This window comes from Zeus faber, assembly GCF_960531495.2.
Source record: "Zeus faber genome assembly, chromosome: 1".
NCBI lineage: Eukaryota > Metazoa > Chordata > Actinopteri > Zeiformes > Zeidae > Zeus > Zeus faber.
Window position 1 is genome coordinate 24,365,600 of NC_137193.1, and position 12,679 is coordinate 24,378,278.

Sequence of the window (12,679 nt, forward strand, 5' to 3'; positions counted from 1 at the left end):
CTTTAGGAAACTTGCTCACCAAATTATTAAACGGCAAATAAAAATTAAATCAAAATTTCTCTTGAAGATTGTTTCTTTGTGTGGGAGACTACCCACAGATACAGGTTCAGGGAGGGAGACAGACCTCTGGGCAGTGAGGTGCCGACACGACGGGGCTTTTATTAAAGGATAAGGCTCACGATAGCAACATAGAATTGATCATTGTTAGGGTCCGTTTGGGTAGCGAACTGGTCTGCAGGGTCACGTCTCCTGCGCCATACATCTCCTCACTGCAAGACCGACAATATATAAAAACTTTCCCAGCAGGGTCGGGCCAATCAGCGCCAGTGGTACTGATTGGGCTGATCACGGTACAACTGTGCCGATGCAGGATGAAGCCAGCGCTGTCGCCTGCAGACCGTGGCTTAACCATGCCCCTTCGCCAGCCACACACTTATGCCTTGGTACTTAGAGGGAAAACATAAATGTTGACAATATTTGTGCCATATTTGCCAAGAGGTTTACTGTGGGAAAATAGAGTGCAGCAAAGAAATTCAGTCGTTATGGAAACACATCTAAACATATTATTGGCGTTCCCCTCGTAGCCCTGCCCCCCCACCCTGCGGCAACTGGGTAGCTTCATCGTATTGACAGTCTTTGTGAGATCACATATGTATCACCAAGTGATGTCTTTGGGACACGTTCAGTTTACTCCATACTCAGGGCAGCACACTTACAATTTCACCAGGAATTAGTTATTACCTTACTTTGTTATTATCTTCCTCTCATTGTAAGATACTTAGAGATACTAAAATACTGATTGTATAATTCTTTATCAATAATACAAATGCGCCCCAAGCGCCACAGATTGTATGTTTTATACTACCACTCATTTTGTTTGTTCTTGAAACTATTCTCTCCAACGGTCTTCAAATGGCTTGTTTCTGAGTCTTTTTCTAATACGCACCATGGACGCACTACGTGCACGCAGCACGTATCCAAAGAGTAAACAGCAGAAAAACAAGAGATTTTCTCTTTCTGTCATTTAAGAAAAGGTTCAAACAGGGCGATTCACTGGACTGGATTCTGCAGGAAGTTGAAGAGAAGAGTCCGCCCAGAAAGAGGACCAGAGACCCCAGACATCCTCGGATGGAGGGACCATCTGGAGACTGGCCTCCACCAGGTCTGCACGGCATAACAGCCCCGACCAACACTGTTGGACAACCAGTGGCGCAAATCCCATGGGCACCAACCCTGGAGGCCACAAGTCCTGCTGTGTCCTGCACGGAGCTCAGCCTCCTCCGTCCATCCACTGATGCAGGTATGGGCAGATTTTGTGTCTCTCTAATTAAACGTCTAATTGTCTAATGTCTAAGGCTTACATGTTTATCCCACAGTTTTGTCAGAGACACCACGCAACCGAGACACAAAGGGTAATACTCAGAAGCCAATGAATGCCTTCATGGCGTCTGCAGACGGGTCCTGTCCGAAGCCAGCCCCAAGGCCAGCAACAGGCATATCAGCATCCAGCTCGGCTACAAATGGAGCAGACTGAATGAGGAGCAGAAGGCTTCAAGCTAAAAATGATGCTCCAGCAGTTTCCAGGTAAGAAGAGATTTGCTGGAGCGAGAAGCCTCAATGGCTTGGGTGTACGATTGAGGCAGGACCAGAGGTGGCAAAAGGATTAGATAAGGGTGCAGGTTGGTTCAGAGGTAACTCACTCAGATTAGGGCTGGAGAGGAAGGCTGAAGATCCTTCTCAGCCTCAGAGCTCAGTGTGGAACACGGACAGATGTAGCTCGTAACACACACAGCTCTGATTTGATAGAAGGCTTACTGAACTGCTGCAACAAACTGAAAGGCATTTAGTCTCAAATATCCTCCGAAAAAGTACTTTGATTTCTCTTGGATTTTTCTTTCTTCTGTGTGCGTGTGGTTCAGGCTCTGGTGGCGCTTTCTCTGCTACTGCGCACAAGGTTCCCTGCACTACTCGTGGCCTTGTGACGTAAACCTCTGCTGCCCCAGTGGCTCCTGTCAGGAGCAAAACATTTACCACCACCAGGTGAGTACGAAACAGTGACTCCATTTCCCTTCAGTACCAAATGATACTTTGTACTAAGTCGATTTTGGGATACATTACATTATTGACGTACATTTGTAAAGCAAGACATGTTATCTTTACTCGGATACATTTTGTCACTTTTAACTGTGGTTCAGCCTCCATGAGGTTAGAACGAGTGTGTTTAAAATTTTACAATGAGCAAGGATATGATTTAACTAATTGCTGCAAGTCAAAAATGCTTTGTTCATTATTGCAAGGATTAATTGGGTCTGTTATCCAATGCAATTATCACTTTATTGACCATGCTAGCAGGTTACATGTAACCATGAACGGCCTCCATTCAATAAACATACTGTATAATATCCGCAGGTCTAATGACCAAATGCTACTGACACCTTGTGGTTAAAGGTGCAATACCACCTAATCATCACATCCCCCTTTGTTTGAGGCAAATACTGTAAAGGTAGACAAAACAAATACAGGAGTCACGTATCTTAAGTATTTCTATTTGAAGCATATCATTGCAACACATGCATCTAGTCTTAATATACAGTACTTAGCGTGAGCAAACCAGCATGAACTGTTTTTTGTATGTTTTTGTTTTTGTTTTAGGTCTCTCAGGAACATTAACCTTAACATAAACTTTGTACACACACTCTTGTCATGGGTTCAGTTCAGTCCTTCAGGCTTTTTCTCGTAGATCTTTTTTTTCCACATGTTCACCTGGAGTGTGTGTGTTGGTGGTGCGGTCTGTGGGAGGTGAATAGATGGACTCAGAGTGTTTTTAGAAGACGGCAGTGATTGCGTCTGAAGATCTGTCTTTCCTCTGTCTTCACAGTGAATGACCGTGGAGCTACTTGAAGAACGGTGGCTTTTGTCTTCCATCCATCAGGATTTTCAGTCCTGGCTGTGTCGATGCTTGACAGTAGTGGAAACTGATTGGTTGTTTTGCCATAGAATGACTTCTGCTTCATCTTCTGTTGTTGTCGCTTTTGTTCCGGCTTTTGGCGATTCTTTTGCTCTGAGCAGCTCGGCAGTGTGGTACGCAGCTTTCAACAATCAGTAGCTCCAGAGGTGACAGTCCGCACTCGAGAGGTGATGCTATGTAGCTGAGAAGAGGAAGGTAGGGATCTGAGTCACTGTCAGCAGCGTTCTTCAGCAGTTGCTTGAGAATGTGGACTCCTATATCAGCTTTTCCATTTGACTGTGCACAGAGGACTAGATGTCACATGCTTGAAGTCATACTGTTCTGCAAATTCCTGCCACTTTCTGCTGTTGGAGTATGATCCGTTGTAACTCACCACTGTGTTTGTGTGCCCTGTGTGGCGAAGATGGATTTTGTGTGTGTTGTGACCAGGGACGGACTGGGACAAAAAATGACCCTGGACGTTTTTACCCAGACCATCCCACCACAACCAGCCCACAGATACTCCACAACCCCTGCCCCATAGATGCACATACAAACACACCTGATTGATAGCGCCACTGAAAAGCATAATGGATGGATACTCTAGGCTACTGCAACACTAAAACAGAGCTATTTTAAGAGCAAGTGAAAGGTTTGTTGCCAGCAGGCCACACCGGTGAGGAGACCACGATAGATTGATGTGGTCAGTGTTACATGTCTATATTTGAACCGGCTGTAAAATGTATTTCAACACAGGAAATAAGTCAGATAAGCCATTGCAATTCGATCACTTTAACCTTGAAACTTGAAGGATTTACTCTTCAGGGCAGGTCTATAAACAATAAATAATTACAAACATCAGGTACTGACTGTAGACATTTGTACTTATAAAGTGCAGTTAAACAATAAAACATATTTTAGTAAACAGACTCTAAATAATCTAAAGAAAATGGATAAAAATTAAGTACTGTACATTATTTCCCTGATGCTAAGGTACAGACCATTACTCTGGCCTGGGTACTGCTGGTCTATAAACAATCAAATAATATTTCAATAAACAAACACCATTTTGTATATATTTGTACTAGTGCTAGGGTATTGCTGATTCATAAATATTATCCAAAAGTGATATTTCAAACAGGCTTTGAATCAAGTGGTGCTGCTACCTTAAAAAAAAATCCCTCACAACTTGGAAAAACAAATGCACTAACAGTGTTAAATGTCACTCACAACCCATTAATGTTGGTGCATATTCCAGGGAAAAGGAGGATCCCCAAAACCCCATCCCCACACACACTCAGGATAGGAGCCCTGTCATGACATGTTCCATCTGCTCCTGGTTAATTCCACCTAGCCTCCTCTCTGCATTAAACTGATGTCCTCAACCCATCGTTGTCTGTGTCTGTGTCTCTGTGCTGGAGGGCCCTGGAAACGCCAAGTGGCGTGTGGTAGGAGAAATTGCTACAGTGGCACCTGAACAGGGACTCCGGCATTGGGAAGGGACACAGAGGGGCTGTCCGAAGATGCCCTGGAGCCACCAGCGGGTCAACAGGTGGTCCCAGCACCAACCCTCTCTCGACTGGCAGCAGCAGCACCTAGGGGTCCGGCAGAGGACCAGGGGAAAAGGAGCTGCAGCAATCACCATGGGTAACTGTCTGTGGCTAGCTCCTCCACCCAATCAGCCACCGCCGGGACCATCCAGCAGCCCAGCAGCCAGGCCACCCCTCCAAGCAGCCCCCGCAGCAGCCAAGTCCAACCACGCCGTCACCAGTCAGCCCGGCAGCCCTAGGCCCCACGCCCCGGAAGGGAGGAGGGGGCAGTCTGCCGTCGCACTAGTGGAAGGAGGCCGGTCGACCGTGCTGCTCCGGGAAACCCAGGTCCTCTGGAAGGGAACCAGTTAAATGTTTTTGGACATTTGTTTGTATAAGGTATGGGAACCCGGTTTCAGAGTGTGGGGACACCTGCTAAGTTCTGTACTATGGAGTCAACAGAGTCACTTGGCGTACTCACCCACGCTGTCGCTGCATCAGAGAACGGAATACATATCTCTTGTAGATTTTGTTCTTAGTCGGAGAGCAGTGAGCATCAAATTTATCGAACACTCAACAATTTCTCTTTTATCATTTCATACATAAACGTATTGTACACTTCTATGGCTTGTGGGCCTGCTATTGTTAGCAGTAATGCTACCTTCCAACAACCGGCTTTGTTTCCAGTCCAGTTCTCCGGTGGCTTCAAAGAAGCCATGTTGTTTATCACAATTCACCTCACTGTGGTTTCACTCCTGGTACGATATTTTGTTCATCATTGCAATGATAAACTGGGTCTCTTATCCAATGCACATATCAATTTATTGACCATATTAGCAGATTACATATTGTACATTCTGTGGTCTTCTTACACTGTCCTGCCCGGACTTTACCAAGATATCAGACCTAGGGACTACCGACACATTTTCTGAGTTCCCATGGATTGCAGCATCGCTTCCTACCAGCACAAATTCGTTTTCAGAGTTCCCGTAGAACGCAGCATCCCTTCCTGTTGTCCCCTGTCTTACTTTTTGAATGTGTGGACAAGAGCACACACCTTTTGTAAACACAATTTTTGCACGAGAAACAAACATACACCTGTGGAGTTTAGAACGCCGCATCCTTTGTGAAAGCCCTTCAGAGTCATACCCGGCTCGTAGGACGATGATGTCACAAAGCGCTTTGCTCCGCTACTTCTGGTCCCTCTGCTCCATTGCTTCCAGTGCCTTGTCTCTGCTATTTATAGTTCCTTCTGCTCATTCAGGGAAACGTGTTTTTTCATTTGTTTTTTTTTAATAACTCCTCTTACAGACATGGTCCGACGTTCATCAAACTTCGACTACAGTACATCTGGGCTAACTCGAATACAATTCATACGTTTCATGTCTGTGGGTTTCATGGTTTCTGAACACCAGGCACTTTCAGCGAGAGAAAGGCTAGGAGAATAATGAAAATCCGAAACAAAAACAATAAGGTTCCCACCATTCAGGCTGGACGCCTAAACACTATATAGCTGCAGTGTATAGCAATAATATGCGATAATAGTGCTAGTGATAAACAGTAAAGTTAATGTGTATAGCCATTTTGTATATCAATCTATAATATGGTGAGATAGAGATAATTATGAAAATACGGCTGTGGCAGTTTCAGGGCCCTCTGGCACAGAGACACAGACGATGGGGTTGAGAAAACAGTTTATTGTAGAGAGTGGGCTAGGTGGAATAAGAGGAGATGCCTAATCACAATATTACTTATCTTTTAAGGGTTTTTTTTATCAGCTTTTAAGTAGCAGAAAATGTTTTAAGGTCGAGCATGGCAATATGTAGTAAGTAAATAGTAGCAATGACAGCAGCATTTTGAATGGTCATTGCCCATTTAATACTAATACTATCTTTAGTTATTATGTTGTAATGTGTTTCTGAAATATTGTTTTTGTGCCAACGTTTTGCCCAAGAGTCTACTATGGGAAAAAACAAGGGCAGCAAATGTATCCAGTTGTTATGGAAATTCCCTTCATAGCCCCCTGTGGCAACTGGGTAGATTCATCGTGTTATGTCTTTGTGATGTCACAAATGTATCATCAAGTGATGTCTTTATGATGCCTTCACTTAACTCCAAAGAAGAGTTAAGAAGGGACATACACAATCACGCATGCAAAGAGGGTTAGACATACATGTTTACAATTTCATCAGAAATTGTTTAGTTATTAATCTCCTGTATATTGGTATAGTATTGTATATTCTTTGTTAATCATGCAGATATACAAATGTGTTCTCAGCGCCACAGGTTGTACGTTCTACTTCCACTTATTAAAAATCTATTTAAGATTAATATTTAATAAAAAATACATGTTATGCATTTGTACTTAGAGGAAAGTGTGTTAAATAATAATTCTACTATAATTATTCTATATATTACATATTATTAGCATTATAACGCTATTATTTATTTTTTATTTAGTGTGCTGTGATTGCCACACACGTTTTAGTTTCTTAAATATTTTTATGGCAACATTTTGCCCAAGAGTGTATTTACTCTGGGAAAATATGAATGTGGCAAAGAAATCCAGTCTTTATGGAAATTCCCTTCAAAGCCCCGCCCCCCGGTGGAAACTGGGTAAAATCATCGTGTTATGTCTTTGTGACGTCACAAATGTATCATCAAGCGATGTCTCTGTGACGCCTTCAGTTTACTCCAAAGAAGAGTAAAAAGGCACATACAAGATCACGCATGCACAGAGGGCAGCATGCTTTTACAAATTCACCAGGAATTGTCTAGTTAACTGTTGTATATTGTTATGGTATTGTATCTTTTTTATTAATAATGCAAATATACAAATGCATTCTCAGCGCCACAGGTTGTATGTTCTACTTTCACTAATTGTGTTTTTATTTATCGTTCAACTGAAACTTTTCTCTCCAACAGTCTTCAAATGGCTTTTTTCTGAGTCTTTTTCTAATAAGCTCCATGGACGCACACCGTGCACACAGCACGTCTCCGAAAAGTGAACAGCAGAAAAACGGAGATTTTCCCTTTCTGCCATTTAAGAAAAGGTTCAAAAAGAGCAGTTCATTGGACTGGTCTCTGCAGGAAATTGAAGAGAAGAGTCCGCCCAGAAAGAGGACCAGAGACCCCAGACTTCCCCGGATGGAGGGACCATCTGGAGACTGGCCTCCACCAGGTCCACACGGCATAACAGCCCCGACCAACACCGTTGGACAACCAGTGGCGCAGATCCCATGGGCCCCAACCCTGGAGGCCACAAGTCCTGCTGTGTCCTGCATGGAGCTCGGCCTCCCCCGTCCATCCACTGATGCGGGTATGGGCAGATTTTGTGTCTCTCTAATTAAACGTTGACTTTTTCTAACATTTGGATAAATGTCTTACATGTTTTTCCCACAGTTTTGTCAGAGGCACCACGCAACCGAGACACGAAGGGTAATACTAAGAAGCCGATGAACGCCTTCATGGTGTGGGCCCGTGTCCGCAGACCGGTCCTGTCCAAAGCCAACCCCCAGGCCAGTAGCAGGGATATCAGCGTCCAGCTCGGCTGCGAGTGGAGCAGACTGAGTGAGGAGCAGAAGAAGCCTTACTTTGAGGAGGCTCGCAAGCTAAAAATGATGCTTCAGCAGTTACCTGGTAAGAACAGATTGGCTTGATTTCTTCGTGCTGGAACCCCCTCTGGCTTGGGATTATGACTGGGGCAGAGCGGTTGGGTGACACCAAAAATGCGTTAGAAAAAAGGGTGCAGGTTGGTTCAGAGGAAACTGGCTGAGATTAGGGGTGGGGAGGAGAGCCGAAGATCCTTCTGAGGCGCAGAGCTCAGTGTGGATCCTGGACAGATGGAGCTTACCGCATACTAACACATTCTGTACACTGATTTCTTTAATATACGTGTGTGTGTGTGTGTGTGTGTGTGTGTGTGTGTGTGTGTGTGTGTGTGTGTGTGTGTGTGTGTGTGTGTGTGTGTGTGTGTGTGTGTGTGTGTGTGTGTGTGTGTGTGTGTGTGTGTTCAGGCTCTGGTGGTGCTTTCACTGCTACTGTGCACGAGATTCCGTGCACTACTCATGGCCTTGTGGCGCGAAACTCTGCTGCCCCAGTGTTCGCACCTGTGAGGAGCCAAACATTTACCACCACCAGGTAAGTACGAAATGGTTACATGGACTTGGTGTTGGGTGTTTCTCTCATTCAACCAGGTGTTACTGCAGCAAACAATGTTAACATACAGATGTGATAAAAAAAAATGAAGTACAAATATAATATACGGTCACATCTATAAACAACTTAAGTCGCACTTGTACAGTCCACTGTTAACTAGTCTCAAATGGACAGGTGGCAGTTGGGCTGAGGTGGAAGTACAAATAGTAAATAGCAATATACAGTATATATAATACTATAAATAAGCTTGTGTAGTAAGTGTTTGTGTTTAGCCATATTGTAAACATAACTGTGAAAGGTCCCCTCCCTCTCAACCTCCAATGTGACATTGACCTAAGCATATTTTAGTGACTTCAAACCACTTTGACTTCTGAAATGATTAAAAAGATCAGTTATTAGAAGTTTTCACTCAAAGAAACTAGAAGCGCATTAACAATCGAACTAAATACTCTTATTCAAGGTGTTACTTTGAAAACTATACCTTTATGTATATAATTTATAATTGAGCACAACAAAACATGTCTTTTTTTTTTTTTTAGGTAACAATACTTTTAGATACCTTCACAATCTGGGCTAACCTCCGCTTCTCCAACTTCCAGCTGCTCAGATGCAGTCGGCGGGAGGCAGCAGATCTCTGAAGCAGGCTTCCTCTCCGGACTTCAGTCCGGCGTCCCCTGCCCCTTCCCTCAGGTCCTACCCATGGCTTGGCCCAACCCACCTCCTGCTGGGTTGCTCCACCCGACAGGCTTCTATCTCAATCCACCCAATGTCCCCTATCCTCCACACCCACGCCTGTATCCTGAGTCCCAGCACTACATCCAGGGGTGAGTAGTAATGCAAGACTTGCGAACGATTTGTTCCTAGTGAACAAATCCTTGAAAGGACTTGGGGTGCGGGTTGACTCGTGAGTCACTCCGGCAGAAGAGTTGTTCGTTCACGGCTCAGTAACTGCAGCCGGTCGCACAGGCTGAACTGAGACTTTTAATCTGGAACGTGGCGACCCCGAGATCCCCCAGTTAAAAGTCATCATGCATGCACGAGTCATTCATGCGGATCAGCCAGAGATAATTCCGTTCACAACTCAAGAGCCTCTTTTTTTTTTTCTCTCATTCAACCAAAGTTACACCAACTGATTCAAATGAGTCTGAAAATCAAACACATTTCTATTGAGTCTCTCGTAAAGGGTCAAATCTTTAAAAAGAGAGGGGAGGGGTCGTAGGTTTCTCCCGAAGTTCACCTGGCATGGTGACAAACACACGTTATCAACTGCTATTGTTTCCAAGGTAAAATGGTTTCTTGTTAATATGAATTCAGATTTTATTGGGTTTAAAATTGATCTTCAGATGCTTCACAACATGATTCATTAATTTCAAGGTTCTCAGCCCAGCTTAACTTGTCTTAAAACAAAAAACTCCTAATCACGTGCGCTTTTTTTTTAAACTCGCACAACAAAAATCGGTGACATGAAGTGATGTAACTTAACTATGAGTTCCCTCCCGTTTGTTAGAGATTTCAAATGCTCATTATGTTGACGTTTTCCTACAGGAACAACAAGGCGGCTGCAATCGGCTCCTTCGAGAACCAGCTCCACATGCAAGACACCTCCCTAGCCGTCCTCAACATGGAGTCCGGCCAGCGGGAGTATCAGCAAGCTTGGGCCCACACCTTCTCCACCAGCCAAGCTTCTGGTTTGGAGCTACATGGTGGCACCGGCATTCTGAATCCAGCAGCGCCAGTGAACCCCCCGCAGTCCCAGATGAGCCCCAGCCTCCAGCAGCAGGGAAACGCAGAGGAACTCGCAGCGGAAGAGGAGGATGTGCATGTTCTAACTGTTATATACTGATGTAGCCCCTTTTTTGATTACTTAGTAATATAGCTCGCCAGTATTTATACGATAGTGTGGAAGTTTTCCTCTGGGCTAGGCTGAGATGGATGAGTGCGGAGAGAAATCATTTAAAGTACAACTTCTTGTATGACAGCTGGGTGCTTTGTCCAAGTGGTCACAACATGATGCGCGGAAGTATGACGGGTTTGCGGCATGAGCAGAAGTATATCAGCTGAACATAAAGGAGTGCTTAAAGAGAGTTAGTTGGGTGTCGTCTTACGGATTTGGCACCCAACTTGTGGCACTCAAAAAGTACCATTAGAAGCAAAATAGGGAACGAGAGAGTGGAAAGGAATGCACATCTGGTCTTTTTTAGCAATTAAAATACAATTACAATTCTGTGTCTGGGAAGATCAAATTGTCTTACATCAACACACAAACTGAGCAGAAGGGAGTAGTCTGGCCTTTACAAGCTGAATTGCAGACACAGCAAGGACTAATTAAATACAAATATACAGAGGAAAACTATTGATTGGTTTGTTACACAAGTGAGTAAATAAAAGGTCAATTGAAGATATTTTAATTTCCCCACTTTGAGAGACTAACTATGGCAGAATATTTTTCCCTGATACATTCCTCTCCACTCAATTGGTCACTAAACCCAAAACAGTTAAAAAAAACATTATTTCACAGGCTCTACTATGGACATGTTCGGTAACCTCTTTTCTGGTCGTACACTCCTTCCCAGTGGCCCTTGTGGTGATCTAGTTAATACTTTGAGCGCCACTGTAAGAAACATCGTCGATCAAATTACACCTCTAAACATTAAAACGCATTCTGGGGAAAAAAAAACCCCATGGAAGAACATCAAAATCTTTAGCTCTCAAAAGTGCAGGATGGCTGAGCATAAATGGCGGGAAACCAATCTTAAAATTCATTATGACAAAAGCACCAATTACAGTGTTACAATAGAACCCTAAATGAGAACAAGAACAATGCACATACTATACTTTTTTTTTTCCAACCCTCAATTCCTAATGAATTTTTATCGGATTTGAAATGCGATGAATTTGACCATCAATTCCTCCGTTTACTCTGGTGTTTTCCCACATGCAAAGCAGAACTCTAACTTTTGGTGTTTGGGATTTGACGGCCCTACAGTTTCCGAGTGCAAAGCAGAACTATTTAACTTTTGGTGTTTGGGATTTGGCGGCCCTACAGTTTCTGAGTGCAATTGCACTTTTAACACTGTCCGAAAATAAGGGGGGGGCCCCTTGTACTGGTGTAGGTACCAGATGCGCTTGGCCTGGCAGATCAGCTTGCACGCGCGGGTCAGAGGGTGAAGGAAAACAAACCCTGTGGTGCAATGAAAGAGTGCCTCGTGCGCCGGCTGATGTGCAGATGCTAGGCTTTTATTTTATTTAATATAAATTTTAACAGCCAAAATAATTACCGGAGCCAAATAGCAAACAAGTGATGGTGCCGTAAAGCGTAATATTTTTCCCACGTTTTCGTGCCCGAACACCTAACTTTTTTTAATAACCATGTTCTAACAGACTTAACTTGTATACACGACGCTAAACAAATGCGTTTTGGACAGCGACAGTAATCTTACCTTTGGCCAGGGTGCATTCAGCTATGTCACATTCTGCAGTCCGCTTAGACAAGTTCTTAGGTTGCTTGGGATTTCAAACCAAGATATGCACTTCTACTCAAAAACAGGACATCACCAGCATTTAAATTGAGACAATCTGAACTTACAGGGACTCTTATTAACATAGTAAACACAAATCACTTTGCTTTAAATTCTGCCTAATTCTGATTCGGCCTAATCCTTAATCCAGTAATTATTCAAACCAGTGTCGAAAATGTGGAAGTATTTAAATTAGCCAATAAACTTCAATGTGGTGTTAAGAGTACATTAAATACTATGTGGTATTAGGATAGAGATAAAAACGAGAAGCAGCCGCAACCAGAGATACCGCCCCGGCGATCACCCAGGCGTCACAGAAGGACTGAGGCAGCTGGTCATCTTGCAGCTCACATCTGAGAATAATGCTGTTATGCCTGCAATACATTTTGATTGCAAGAGTCGGTCGCAGAATGGGAGGTCCAGAGCAGAAGAGCATTATTCCCCTGTGATAGTTTGCAACACTTAGAAACAAAACATTGGAGGAGCATCAGAAGTCAGTGCTTGCAATAAATGATAGCACACATTGA